This window comes from Eucyclogobius newberryi, unplaced genomic scaffold, assembly GCF_026437365.1.
Source record: "Eucyclogobius newberryi isolate DKJ021-1_F unplaced genomic scaffold, fEucNew1.0.hap1 SCAF_7, whole genome shotgun sequence".
Lineage (NCBI taxonomy): Eukaryota > Metazoa > Chordata > Actinopteri > Gobiiformes > Gobiidae > Eucyclogobius > Eucyclogobius newberryi.
This window is the reverse complement of record NW_027316389.1, coordinates 21,981,269-21,996,317: the sequence shown is the minus strand read 5'-3', so window position 1 is coordinate 21,996,317 and position 15,049 is coordinate 21,981,269. Positions and strand designations below refer to the sequence as shown.

Sequence of the window (15,049 nt, the reverse complement as noted above, 5' to 3'; positions counted from 1 at the left end):
AGGAAGAGACTGGACAAAGCCATCAAGAAGTCCAGCTCCGTCCTGGGCTGTGCTCTGGACTCGGTGCAGGAGGTGGGGGACAGGAGGGTCCTGGCTAGATTCACATCTATGCTGGACCATGAGTCTCACCCCCTGCAGGACACTCTCTCCGCTCTGGAGAGCAGCTTCAGTGAGAGACTGATCCACCCTCGATGTGCGAAGGAAAGGTTCCGTAGGTCTTTCCTTCCTGCTGCTGTCAGACTTTATAACAAAAACTGTTAGTACTGAACACTCGCAATACTGACCTAACCTAATACTGATGCGCAATTCTGTCATATGTGCAATTGCTGTTGGAATTCATGTGCAATTCATGTGAAATTCATGTGCAATCTATGTGCTGTCGTGACACATATTCATGTGCAATTACTGTCGTGATCACATGCAATGGTATTTATGTATTTATTTATTTATTTGTCTATGGGAGTTTTTATTTATTTATAGGAGATCTTCTACTGAAAGTGTTTTTCAGACTTCCTATAAGTGATCTGTTCTTCTGTATCTACCTCTGTATCTACCTGCGTTGCACCAATGAAATTTCCCCATGTGGGACAATAAAGGAATATCTTATCTTATCTTATCTTAAAACCCATAATTAAAGTACATTTTCAGATGTACTGTGACTTTTACCAGAGTCATTTTTTAGACAGTCAAGTAATTTGAGTAATGAATATCAGTACTTTTGCTGGACACCAGCCGTGTTCTCTGTTCTCAGCAGAATAACCAAACTGGAAAGTATTTATTTCTTCTATGCTTTGGATCTACTTGAGTCTCTAAGTATACTCTCTGTTCAAATTTCAATTCAAATATTCAAATTCATAAAAATTCGGCCATTATGATTGAACTGATCCCTTTCTGGTTCTGATTTCCAAATACTGTAGATGACAATTCAACAAATCTATTTGTCACACAGGGGAAAGTTGCCCTGAGCATGTGGTACTGCATCATATACAGACAACACACCCGGGTGTTTTTTTTGTATTTCTAAATTTTGATCCTCGTCCTCATTTGTCCAGGAGTGATCCATTATAGAAAAAGCTTCAGTTGTAGTAATCTGGACACATATTTGATATAATAATATATAAAAATTACACAATATAAAAAGCCTAAATCTTCATGGGTGAATTTAATTTATTCATTTAAGATTTATTCTTTCAGGACACATTTCTATCAAATGCAATTTTACACAATATCAAACTATTTTAACAAAATTCTTAGCCATATGCTATAATTTCTTATTTAAAGCAAGAGGCTAAAGTATATAATTGTATTGAGAGCAAAGTGGAATGTACAGACACTTCCCTCTCAAGGTAAATTAGGGCTGATTATGGAAAAAAAAAAGAAGGCCTTTAATGTTAACTTTTATAATAGCAATAATTAAAAAAATGTGGGCTATTTTTAATCGACTAATGATTGACCAGAGAATCGTTGTTGGTTATTCACATATGAGAGCTAGTTACTTTTCGTCTAGCTTCAAATCACAACTACCTCGCTTATAAAGGATTCGCCTGTCCTATCTGAAAGGAAGTACAGACAATCCAGGTTACATTTGTGTTCCCCCAAACATAGGCCTATAAAAAAAAATCACAAATGGTTTTCGGTCTGTGTGTGTGGATGGAAGACTCATTTTAAAAGCTGCATAGAAAATACAAAACCCAGAAAACAACAAAAAGCAAGCACTTGACAACACAATAGCATTTGCCACAATGGTTTCTGAGTCTGGGAAATTAGAAAGTACAATGATGCAGGCAGCACACAAAGGCTTTACAAATTGCTCATTTGTGTGTGAAAATACACCTCTTTTCTGGCGTTTGTGCCATCACTCGGCCGGGGAGACACACACTGACAGATTATGTATAGCTGCCATCCACAGCAGGACAAGAGTTCATATGAAATCCAACATCATTTTGAAGTCTTAGGCTGCTGCTGTCAAGCCGCTGTGGAGAGCACTAAGGCGACATGGTTTTCATTTAAAAGTGGACACCGTCACTATATTATGAAGAGACAACATCCGCTTTTTACATTTACAAACATACACCTCTGTGAGTGGATACATGCATGTCATTTAACTGCAATCTGTTTTTCAAATGCACCATAAAGCATGGTAAGGAGATGCACTGTATGTTTTATGCACGTTGCTTAATAGAATACATCTTTTTTATTATTATTTAAGATATGAACCAATATAATTACTATTATTCAGTCGGGTTGTCATGATATGGCAATGTCATAATATGGGGATGTCATAACATTTTTGTGACAATTATTGTGAGACGAAACATCACCATGTTACAATTATTTGCCTACACCCTTATTCTTTTTTTAGTTCATGGGACCAGAATAATTACGATTATTGTAAAACCAAATAATCTTGACATCCCTGAATTTTACTTTGAGGTGTCAAAATGTCTGAATAGACAAGACTGGTTTTGAGTCAGAGGACGTGAGTATGAAGGCTATGCATTTCCTCTGATTACAAAACCCATACATATCTGAGATTAGTCTTATTATCATTTTAGATGTTATTATCACCTTAGATTTGGCCTTGCTGCTCCAAAACTCCTAACATTAGATAGATAGATTAGATAGTTAGATAGGCTAAGTAAAACAGAAATGTAGCGTGGACGTTGTGGACCTACTGTACCATTGCGTCCTCTTCCCCTCTGAGTGTACAACTTGTGGCTTCCATTCCTTTTTCCATGTGCAGGGAATAATACTGATGAATTAGTCGTGTACTTGACAAATGGAGTGGGGGTCGGGGTGACGTCAGGCCCCATCAGGCTGTGAGACCTCCTATTGGACCAGAGGAAGATTATTAAAAGGAGCAAGCGGCGGCGAACCGGAGGCTTTCTCTCCGATCCGACATCCGCGGCTCGCAGCGTGAAGCTCGTGGACGCAACAGCGGCGGCGCGCGGGCGACATCACAGGTAAGAGCCGACACTTTATTAAAAAACACGGAGGGTTGAAAAGAAGACGGACTCGATTGGTATTTGAGTTATGGAAAGGAGCAATAAAAAAAAGGATAAATAAAAAAAAAATCAATTAAAAAGTGACTACATTTTTTGGTGTTTATTTTGCCTTTTCTTTTCCAGGTCACTTCGGCGAAAACTCAGCGCGGCACAAGTAGCTCGAAAGGTATGTGCACACGTTTGACAACTGTTATAACAAATGAAACATGGCACTTTTCTAAAATAAAGAAAAAGAAAAAAAAAGATTGTATTAGCCTCGAATCGCAAAGTGAAATTAATTTTATTCACTGGATGTCTTGCCTGAGCCTATAGTTTATCATTAAAGCAAGAGAACTTAAACCCGGGAGCCTGTTTGTGCTTCCCGGGGCTCGCATGGAGGAAAAGTCCCTGTGGGGTGAGACACAAGTGTCCTGTGTGAAGAGGGCAGTGGAGAGGCAGGTTCGTCTGTGAGCATTACAGGTGAAGAGATGACAGCTGACAGTTGTGAAATTAAGTGCAGTCTCAATGCTGCTTTAGGGCAATCGAGAAACACTTTTCAGAGTTTGTCCTGAAATTACTCATGTTTATATTAGAGCTATGAGAGGATTATGTGGACGGGAAAATGAGGCAGTTGTGTGTGAACAAATCCAGCAGCAAGGAGACACTGCATTTTAAACAGACCTTATGCACAATCTTTACTTCAGCTATGGACATTTCCACTGTCTATCATCTCAAGACTATGTTAATAACTATTCAAATAGGCTCAGCACAGACTAGTTGGCTAATGACAGCATGGGAGGTGTGAAGGCCAGAATGTACCATGCATATTATTAATTTTTGTCCTCATCCCAAAAGATTGTGGGTGAATTTTCCTGGGATGTGTCGGTGACAGGCAGCCTCCTTCTGGCTCTGTCTGAGGTGTCAAAATGGGACCTGGAGCGCAGCCAGGATGTCCTATTTACATAACCCCCTCCCCTTTTACCCCAGCATGGGGCGGCTTTGAGGGCGGCTGCAGATACATACATTACACGTGTACACCCACATAGACGGACCAAATGGTGTGTGGCACGGCACATACAATCTGTGGCCACGAGAGAAATTCAGTGCTAACAGGTGTTCAAACAGGCCGCTCAGTACATTCTTCCAATTATTGCAATTAGCTGCCTAGTTACCACTCAATAATGTGCAACTGCTGCTGAGGACTATAAGTGTGTATGCAACAGAGACAGGACTGAAATAGGGAGAAAAACATCAGAAAGTGCATTTATGATGACACAGCGATTGTTTAGTGTCAGTGCTATAAACAAGTGACTAGAGATACTGCCTGAATGCATAAGTAATACAGTATTTTTCCTGCCTTGAATCATTATCAACTTTAGCAGATTGTCAAGAAGGTTTTGTGCTTTGCTTCACAACAGAAATACATAAAACAAACGTTGGCCACACACAGGAACAATTTGTGTGTTTTAGATAAACTGCAGCCTATTATCGGTTTTCTGTTGTTGTGTGTTGAAGCCGCTCGCACCAAATGAAATAAAGGTAGCTAGTGTGTGATAGGGTTTTATCGTATTATAAAAATGTGCAATTTGCGATAATAATCTGTTCTTGCCAGTGCCAATAATTAGAGTTGAAGCTTTAAAGCCTAAAACAAAGACTCAACTATAACTTTCTCCTGTGGGCACTGGTCGGTCACTCAAGAATAAACACAAATGTGAATGTTTCCTGTGATGTGGATGTTGCTCAGGTTTAATTAAATGCATGTAATAGCTCTGGTTGAATAGTCCATTAAAGTAATGTTTGCAAATGTATATGACCATTTATATTTTTAATTACATTTTGGAAACTTAATTTCTCTTTGATAAATCATCAAAGAGAAATATATACTATATATACTATACTATGACAAGGCACCTCAACCATAGTATAATGTTACTATAACTAGTGCAGGAGAAGTTCAACTATAATGTAAGATTGTATACATTTCTGCTCTGATCTGATCGTAAAGTAATTAAACCAATAGCTTCCTGTAGTTATTTTGTGCGAGAGCAGCCCCTGCGTCTGTCACTACAGCCTTTGGGGGGGTGAGAGAGGTGGACATCGTTGCTGTCTGTTCTGAGCTGGTTTTAGCAAATTTGTTGTTGATGATGATGTGATTGTTGGTCTATGGCTGAAATGTGTGCTGCAGCAGAGTGACAGCGGCAAAACCCGGCATGGAGGACACAGGTATTCCATCATGACAAGGGCAATCTTGAGTTGATGAATGATTGAGCTGTCATACTTTACAGCACGCAGGGCTCAATCAGTGTGGACGCGGCCTTATCACAAGATAGACCGATAACAGGCTGCCATAAAGCACCACAGTGGCCCACTGACATCTGAACAGTATAATAAGTGTGTATGTGTGTGTGTGTGTGTGTGTGTGTGTGTGTGTGCGTGCGTGTGTGTGTGAGCACCCAAAGGTGAAGGGACCCGTGTGTCATTACAAACAGTTGATGTTTGTGGCAGCTGTCATCCCTGTTTGAACAGCAATCACATCAGAGACAACAGCAGCCGAGCGCGTGGTGCTGACAGAGCTCTATGGGCGCCTCTATCTTCATCTGCACCTTGTCCTGGGCCTCTCCCCTGCCTCAGTGCCCCTGCCCTCATCCTGCCCTCATATGCAACTAAATGTTCTCACAATTAGTAATGATGTATGTAATGGCAAAATTTTGTCAATGAATGTCATATTTCTGTTGTCAAAAGATTGTTCACAATTGCGATGGTGCATTAGTAACTGCTTAACAGAGGGAAGAGGCTTTGCCATGGCAAAAAGAGCCAATTAAGAGCCCGGTTTGAGGCCTTATATTCATAATATGTCATTAACACTAGGGCTGGGCAATACGGACATGAAAATAATAATCAGAAACATTCATCACTTGACTGTCACAATGATACATGTTGAAGTATGAAAGAACGCTACACTAAATATATCAATACATGATAATGTTGAAACTACTTAATGCCGCTGAGACATAAACCTTAAGCAGCTTTTGCATTAGTAATGTAATAGCATCTTTGAAGTGTAATAACAAAGTGAGCCTGCTTCTCTGCGTGGCACTGTTTGAAAAACATGGCTTGTTTTTTAACTGTCTCTGATTGGATGCCTACATGTACTCATGAAGATTCAGTCCTTCATCAGTGATGATTGATACCAAGAGAAATGGAGGGAAATGACATATGACAGAACTATTTGAAGATTAAAAGTGGTTGTGTTCCCCAGTGCAGTGTAATGGTGCATTTAAATGTTCATATCAATCAGCACTCCTGATTTTTGTCATGTTTCTTCGCTCTCATTTTCAGTGGGTGCAGCTTCAATTTCTCGTCTTCTTTCTTGTGCTCTTCATTTGAGTTTAGGCTAAATCCATTGTTTGATGTGGCCTTTCCATCGGCTTTAGAAGAGGCTGAGGAGGGGAATTCACTCAAGGATGGAGCAGAGAAGACAAAAGTGAGAGAGTCCCGAAGCAACAGGCTGCTGCAGATGTGATTCACCGACAGGAAAAACAAGGTCAGGCATTTTGCTTTTTCTGTGTGTGCTGGCTGTGTTTTAACAGAAAGTTAAAAACCAAATTGCACATATCGACAAAATGTGGCATTGTTTGTTTACTGAAGATTCTTTTCACTCTTGTCGCCGCAGCAGGGCTTTAACACAACATCAATACACTTCATTCTTCAGCTTTCAAAACCTTCAAAAGTTGAAACTAAAGACATTTAGAGCACAAGAAAGCTTTCTTCTTCAGTACCATGATCATCTTAATAGCGTTGTGTCATTGACAGAAGTAAATAAAAAAACGTTAACCATAGTAAGTTTGACCTTAAGACAAAGCTAGATATGTTAAGCACATATAATTTACAATATAGTTTTAATGTCTCTAAATCAGAGCTTGGGTTGATCATGGATAGTAAGTAATACATTTAATACATTCAAATGTTTTTAAAGTGTCAGTTCATAAACAGATGACTTTGTTTTAACCAGAAAGGCCTAATATAGTTTGGGAGGACATTTGATGGGTTCAAAGAGTGGACATGTGACATTTCTGTAGGTTAGGTTGAAGCGAGCTGCGGCTTCTTAAACCGTTGCATGAATCTCTTCATCTGGTTTGACATTTGATCCACATGTGGACCGCTTTACAGAAGCGCAGGTCAAGGAGTTACCATTGTATGAAGAAAATTAGTCCTCAGAAACCATGTGTGTGTCAAATGAAACAGAAAAAGGCTTTTAAGCCATGGTGGGTGCCTTTTTTTATTTTCTTTTTTCTTGTGAGTCATGATTTCTTTGTTACATACAGTATAAGAAGCACAAAAAAAGGTTTGTCTGACCGCTCTCCAAAAGAGAGTATCTGCCTGGAAGCCTGGAAAGTCACAGCCAAGAAGAGTTTCCACTTTAATTTAATTTTTAAATCTATTTGGTTATGCAGTGCATTGCATATGCACTGCATAAGCAAATAGAAGCTGTTTATTATTTATGTCAAAGCCATATCAAAGTTTACTGCTGCTAAATTAAAACTGATTTAAACTATAGTAGAAAAAGCTTCAGTTGTAGTCATCTGGACTCAGTCCATCATCTGGACTGAGTCCAGATGACTACAACTGAAGCTTTTTCTACTATGGAACACGCCTGGACGAATGAGGGATTACACCCACTGATTTAAACTATCCTATCACTGCAGCTCAGGGAGGGTTGCCAACCTTCAGCAGCCAAACCAGTGCAAGAGCATCTGAAAAAACAGTGTATTTTCCACTGTATTAATGAAAGTAGCTCTTCTCCGGTGACACAGACCCCACTAACACGCAAATAGAAGCTCCACAGAGCTTTGGATGTGATTTATGTCACTGACATTCAAGACTTTCATGTTCATTCTAAAATTAAAACATTTTACTTGAAAAATTGCTCTGGCCGTGGAAAATATTTTTGACCCACAGCAGCTCTTAAAAAGCGGCCCAATTCCACGGCAAATCTGCAGACCTGGCAACACTGATCTCAGGTCAGGACTGTGTCAAACGTGTCACCATGTAGATGCAGTCATCTGATATAAGCATGCAGATTATTGCCTTATTTACATTTGAATGGCCCAGACCTGACACTTCCAGCATGCAGCCTTCACTTTCACATGTACTGATTGCTAACTGTTCACATTCTCTTATATTAGGCGGGAGTACGTTGGAACAGCTTGCAGAGGAGAATACTGCATTGTTCCCTCTTTAATTCAATTTAAAATACGCTTTTCAATCTATACAAATGTAGACAATTATCTTATTTGTGCATGCAGATTTTTTCCCTTTCTTATGAATTGCTCCTTTTGTCTGGAGCTAAAATGAGCGCTTTTTTGCACTCCAAGGTTGAAGCAGACTTTGTGCAGAACGAGGCAGCACTTCCTCTTCCACCTGCACACTGTGAGTAGCTGCAGCATGTTGCCCAGCTGCTGCCTTTTCTCTTTGCTTTGTGCTGTTTGTGTTGTCCTCCGTGTGTGACGTGTAGGACCACAGCTTGTGTAAGGCGGTCCTTGTCTTCACGTAGTTGGTCCATCTCTTTGCATGTCAGCGCTGTGTCCGTCTGGGCGCATGACCCGACCCAACTTTGGGTGTGCCTCTCTGCATGTACAGTACATGATGTGTGTTCACAATCCTAGGCCATTCACTGGCTCTGCATGGATCCATTCAGTGTCCCCGTCGCCATGGATACAGGGCCACTTATCACAGAAGGTCCCAGCAGATCAAACAGGTGTGCATCCTGGAGACCACTGTTGCTAAGAAGCTTTGTTAGAGACAACACACGGGTGCTTGTCGCTGCTGGTTAAAGCAGCAGGAGTGCTAAAACATTGTCTTGATGTCCCATTCTGAACTGAGGTGTGCTCTTGGACCAGTGTGTCCCGGGGCGAGCAGCAGGAAGTGAAAAGAAAATAGGTCATTTTGTGGGTCATCATTTCATCTGGACCGAGGGGTCACATTTTTATTACAATAGTGGACCCCCTGTGGCTGTATTTTCACTTTCAAAATATAATTTGGACTCTTAGAGAGTGAATTATACTCAGAACAAAACAAAACACAAACACTTTCTATTTCAATTGGATGTTTATTTTTTGTATTACTTTTGTATGTTCCCATCTGTGTTGGCAAGACAGTAATGGTAGACAGTGCTTGCTTACCATAAATAGCATAGTATCTTAGTGTTATTTCAAATGTAGCTTAAACGAGAAGTAAGTGTGAGGTTGAGTGTGATTCTCTCCTGCTGTGTTATTGATATGACAGAGAGCTGTAGACAGAAATATGTTTTTATTTTGCATTTTTTTGACTATTTGAGACAGTTCTTAACATTTTGAGCTTGCTGTCACAGGAGTTGCTGTTTTACAAGCAGATTTTGCAAATGCTATGACTAAAATTGGTCAATATTTCGTTGTAGCACATTAACAGCACACACATAGACAAATTATCAATGATCTGTCAATGTTCAGTATAAAATGTGTGAACAAAACAACAGTCAAGTCTATTATGTTACATCAAAAATGCCACCATTGTCATAAGCCGGCATACTAAGTAAACTATATTCACCAATGTCTTGTTGGAAATAGCAATAGCTTTAAAAACAGAACCAAGCACATTGCGAACAGTTAAAAAAGCTTGAACTTCACCCTTTCACCTGGCCCCTGCGGCCGCGGCCCCCTCCCCCTGCTTCCCCACACACAACACCTGTTCCTCTATTCATCTGCTGCCTATGGCTCCCACTTTAACTGCTGCACGTCTTCATGAGGAGCCCCGCTGCTAATAAAGCTTGTTCTCCTCAGCCAATCAGACGGGTGACTTTCTTCTCTATCCCTCACATCCTCTGTGTAATAAACCTAAAAGGACAAACATAAGCCCGACCCCCCTTCAACAAATTCTGCCCTTAAACCCCCGTCTCCACCTGACATTTACATCATAGGTTTTTAGCTGTGTGGCGCTACATGTGACATTAACCTGCTCCTCCCGTGTGCGTAGCTCTTCCTCCAGTTTGCTTTGTCCATCACTATTGCTGATAATATTTTTGGATAGAGACTAATTGATATTGACAGGAGGTGCCTTGGCCTGTTCAGTCAGCCGTGCAGTCAACAAGTATCCTCATAAATCCATATTGACAAGTGGGTGCATTGAGCTCGGCGTCCCACCTGTTAACACTTTATTTCTGCGTACACAATTACGACACGCATTCTGGGTCTGAACTTCAGGTTGCATTTACACCTGCCGTTGATGCCTCCACCTGATAATGATTTCATTAGATTGCAGTCTAAAAGTAGGTGTGAAAGCGCTCTGAAGCTCAAAGTTAGAAACTTATACTCAGGATTTATCCAGTTAATACAATTAAGTCAAATAATTGCTGCAGTTTTTCTGCCTCAGTGTTCCTGTTCTCAAATCCCATATGTCACATTTCAGTTTTAATCCAGTATAGCACTTCGCCCTTGCACCTCACTTACACCCATCCTCTTTCCTCCTCACCTCTCTCCCCCAACAGTACCACAGTACCTCCCCCTCCCCCTGTTCCTCTGAACCAATCACCACCAAAGAAAACATGAGTAGCACGTGATTCTATCGACACCAGAGGTGTCCAAACGTTTTCACTGAGGGCCACATTTTGAAACATATGCAGAGAAGAGGGCCACAAACGATATGACAAAGGCAATCATTGGAAATTTGGCATTGTATGTAGTTTTGATGAGCCTCCACATCTTTAATAAGACTTGGAACATTAATATTAGGTCTGTATCTCATCAAAATGTGTGTTAATTGGGTTATTAGAGCAGAATATTTCCTATTTACAGTAAAATGTACTACTTTTGGTTCTTTAGGCCAATTCAGCAGGATGCTTGAGGGCCCCAAAAAAAGGGCCGCATTTTGCCTCCAGGCCATAGTTTGGACACTCCTGATCTACACCATTCGATTGTGTTTGTGGTCAAGCCAAACATTTAACGGTTAGCAAAAATACCTTGACAAAGACTAAGGTTTTCGACCCCATCAAACTGGTGTGCAAAAGTTAGGAATGGAGAAAAAGATTTTGTGAAAGGTTTGCCAAATCTACAAACAAAACATTGAACAGTGCTGATTGAAAGACCAATTTTGTTGCGATCCTTATAGGGATGTCACAATATACATTTTTTAATTATTGTCAGAAGAAACTTCACACTTTTATGGCACTATGATCAAACAACAGATAAAGCCTTAAAATAATAAAATAATAATCTCACGATTATTATTTTATTAGTTCTTACGATTATGTTGTGACCTGGATAATCACATTATCGACTTGCTGAATTATATTGACAGCCCTAGATCCTTTTCAAATGTGGTTTGTTTGGATTGTCGACATTAATAATCAGTAGATTTGGCTCAGGCGACACCTCTCTTTCCCTGCTGTTTGGCCCCAGCCTCCCCTGCCTTACCATCCTCCTCCACATGGTCTGTGTCTGTTCCCCTGCAGCGAGCCCTTATCTTGGGCCGCGGCGCTCACGATGCTCCCTTGGTGAGAGGGCAGTGTTCTGGCTGTTTCCTCTGTTCTCCCCCTCAGCACTTCTCCAGCCGATGTAGATCACACAACCTTTGATAAATGGCCACAGGGTTAAAATGTGGTCTTTGCTGTGGTTGATATTGTTTTGCAGATCAGGTATTTGTCGTGGCATGAATACAAGCTTCATATCAGTACTAGCTATGATAGTATGAGTATGACAACATACTGTGGGCTTCTGGTAAAGTGCCATGCAATAGAGCTTAGAATGAATGATGATGAATTCTGTCCATGCTAATTTATTTATTTAATATTAGCGGAATATGAAAGTTGTGCCCTGTGCTATAAGTTGTGTACCTAAAATAATAATCATGCGCTGTTGCCTTTTAACAGTGTTCATGTCGAAAGTTTGTAATTATATGCACACAATTGAGAATTGGCCATTTTCCATATGACTTTATCTGTGGTAGAGAAACAGTGGCATGAACTGATTAGTACCTTTCTGTGAGAACATGCAACTGGTGCATACATGATTGTGCTACGTGCTATAGGGCTAATTCATTTGTAAACTAATTCAAATACTGTAAAACCTGTAATCAGTCATTATTGTCAGTACGCTTCAAAATGACCTGTAGCAACAAGTGATTCAATTCTCCCAACATATTAATTTAACATTAATTTGTTTAAATGTAGTTTGGGGAAATTAGTGCCAATATAAATTATCTTTGGAATTGCAAATTCTAATGTATGCTGATGGCCAGAGGACAGAGAAATCTGTTCTGTCAGCAAGTGAATAATGGAAATGTGTCGCGTTGGACGAGGAAGGCAGACGCACACTGCTCTTCAGAGAAATCCATTTTCTAATTCTCTGACAGACGCAGAGGGGGTGCCGAACACATGTACCTCCCCCTCACATACACCAATTACTGCAATGAGCAAATGAAAGGCTGTGTCCCATCAGGGCCGCTGTAGGGGGTACAGAGAGCCACAGAGAGGAGGGGGCTTCTACATAATTGCCCCCCTCCCTCCCTTTGACAGACACACACATACATTACCGGCAGTCATCATCTGCTCGCTCCGTTGTTCTCTCTTCCACTGTGTGGATTTGTGATTTGTTTTTAGTTTTTCCTAATTTTTCTCCCATCATCCTATTTCACTCACACCACAGACTCACACTGCCGTCTCATCAACTGTCTGCATGCGCAGTGACATTTTACAACAGCAGTCAAAATACTGTGGAGAGTCTGTCAAATCAATTAGGGTTACATTTGCCTTCACCACATTTGAAAGGAACATAAAGTTTCTTCTAATAATACAAATATATTTGCATTTATATACAAATAATTGCCTCTATATATGTTTTAACAGATCTGGAAAAATCACCCTTTAATTAACAGGAATAACAGATTTATTTTGTGAAAGGTTAATCTAAAACATAGGGCGAAAAGATGGACACATTATATACAGTGAAGGCATTTCACTAAACTAAGTTAAATTAAGCACCTCCTTTGAAAGAACTGAATGAATCTGAGGTGAAAGACAGAATAGAATGAGTTTCATCTGACTGCATGTTCACAGTGCAGCCGTGCCGCTGCAGGCTAATTGAAGTCAACCACAGGGCACTGCTAATGATCAGCCTACAGCGACCCTTGATGGTCTGTCATACTGTATCTCTGTCGTATCTCTGCATGCTATTTACAGAGCTCATAGTGTCTGCGGGAGAGGCCAGAGACAGAAGTGAAAAATACACACAGTGGATTTGAGAGCAAGAGGCCTGCCGTGATGGACAAATGACCCAGGTGATGAAATGACCAGCATCAAGCTGAGCAGGAAGTAGCCTCACCATGTCTGGATCTGCTCACTTCCGCTCGGTGGTCATTATCCCCCACCAGCTCCAAATTCACTAACGCAAAATCGATAGAAGCAGGTGGAGCCTGAGGTGAGAGCAGGAACTGTGGTTGAGAGCAGCTGAGGAGGAAAGACACTTTCACTTAGTTATTCAATGACCAAAGGCCTTGGATTAGCAGCACTATGGGGGGAAACCTATTGACTTTCTCTTATTAAATCTTCAGGCTGACAGAGGCACACAATGGAAAAGGAAAGGATTCTAATAGGTAATTGTGTCTAATTGTGAAATATATTTATTATATATATATATATATATATATATATATATATATATATATATATATATATATATATATATATATACATATATACTTTTTATTTTTTATTTGAATTGCTTGATTGCCATGAGGATACATGACCATTGCTATAGCTTGAAACCATGAAAATGATCCATTTCCATAAAGACTACACTCGTGCTCTTCTTCCTCACCAAACCAGGCAGTGACAAAGCAATAAAATATATAGTCTTCTACACTTTAGCCGAGTTAACAATGTGGAGTAATGAAGATGTCCTGGTGGATCCAGAATGTTGCCTGGACAAAATCACCAAGGTACTCAACTAAATTATTGCTATTGTTCATTTGATGTGTACCCTAAAATTATTGACTGAGAAAATCCACTTATGGCTAAAAAAAAAGGTGTTTGTGGGTTGAGAAAATGAGCCGTGCTGCTGAAAAATCTTTCTTAAATCCTATTTGCTGTTATTTCAGTTCATTTTGTGTTTCTGAATGAATACACTGCACCAAATCCCTGTTTGAAGAAAGGAGAAAATCATAGATCGTATGTTTGAGCTCTACAGGAGATGAGCGTTAAGCCTGGCTGGGCTGCGGATAATTTGATACACACTGTAATGCCCACAATAACAGCAGCACCTGTAGAATCGCATGTGGCTCAACTATTAGATCCCAGCAATAAACCCGGGTTTTGTGCAGCTTCAAATGCTCTGTTCCTTTGAGAACAGCAATATCTGCCCAACCAGTGCTGCATATTTAGGTGTCATTTTATACCCCATATTGTGATGACAGTTTTATAAGGAGCTGAATGTGGAAGCACATAAAAAAACATTGTCTACAGTATATGAAGTGGCAGTATGAATTAAAATAAACTCCTTTGGCATTAGAGGGCCTCTCTTTTTGCATGTCATTAAAATGAAATCCATTGAAATTCATCAGTGCAAATGAATGGTTAATGATTTGATTAGCTTACCATACATGCAATGATAATTATATTCACAATGGATATGATGGAATATGATTAAAAGGATTTTTGCCCTGTTCCTGTGTAAGAATTACATTTCACTAACCTGCCTTGACAAACTAATTGAACATTAGTCTAATATAGAACATTCTCAACAGAAGAAAATAAAATGTGCCGTCCTCCAACACTGCGCCAGCTTTTTGGCCGTACCACTGTCTTCACCCAGTTATTTCTCTTTGGCTCTGAGTGAAAGGACCTTCATCCGAAAGTGAAGAGCATAATTTAAGCCTTCTCTAATGACACAGAACCATTCAGCGGGCTCTCCATAATTGTTGGACCCAGGCGGAGAGAATAATAGTCCCAAACTCTCACCTCTGAGCCTTTCTCCGGCTTCTGTCTCGAGAACAGGCAGTGACCTAAGTTCCCCAGAAAAACAGAAAACTAGAGCCAC

The 15,049-nt window shown here is 40.2% G+C and overlaps 1 long non-coding RNA gene across 1 annotated transcript; it reads left to right on the top strand.

Annotated features, from left to right (window-relative positions):
* Positions 1 to 2,886: 2,886 nt before the first annotated feature.
* On the top strand, positions 2,887 to 8,415 carry LOC140348556 (uncharacterized). The gene is made up of 4 exons (XR_011924497.1): positions 2,887 to 2,963; positions 3,129 to 3,171; positions 6,378 to 6,528; positions 8,360 to 8,415. It is a non-coding gene; the product is annotated as an uncharacterized lncRNA (long non-coding RNA).
* Positions 8,416 to 15,049: the final 6,634 nt, after the last annotated feature.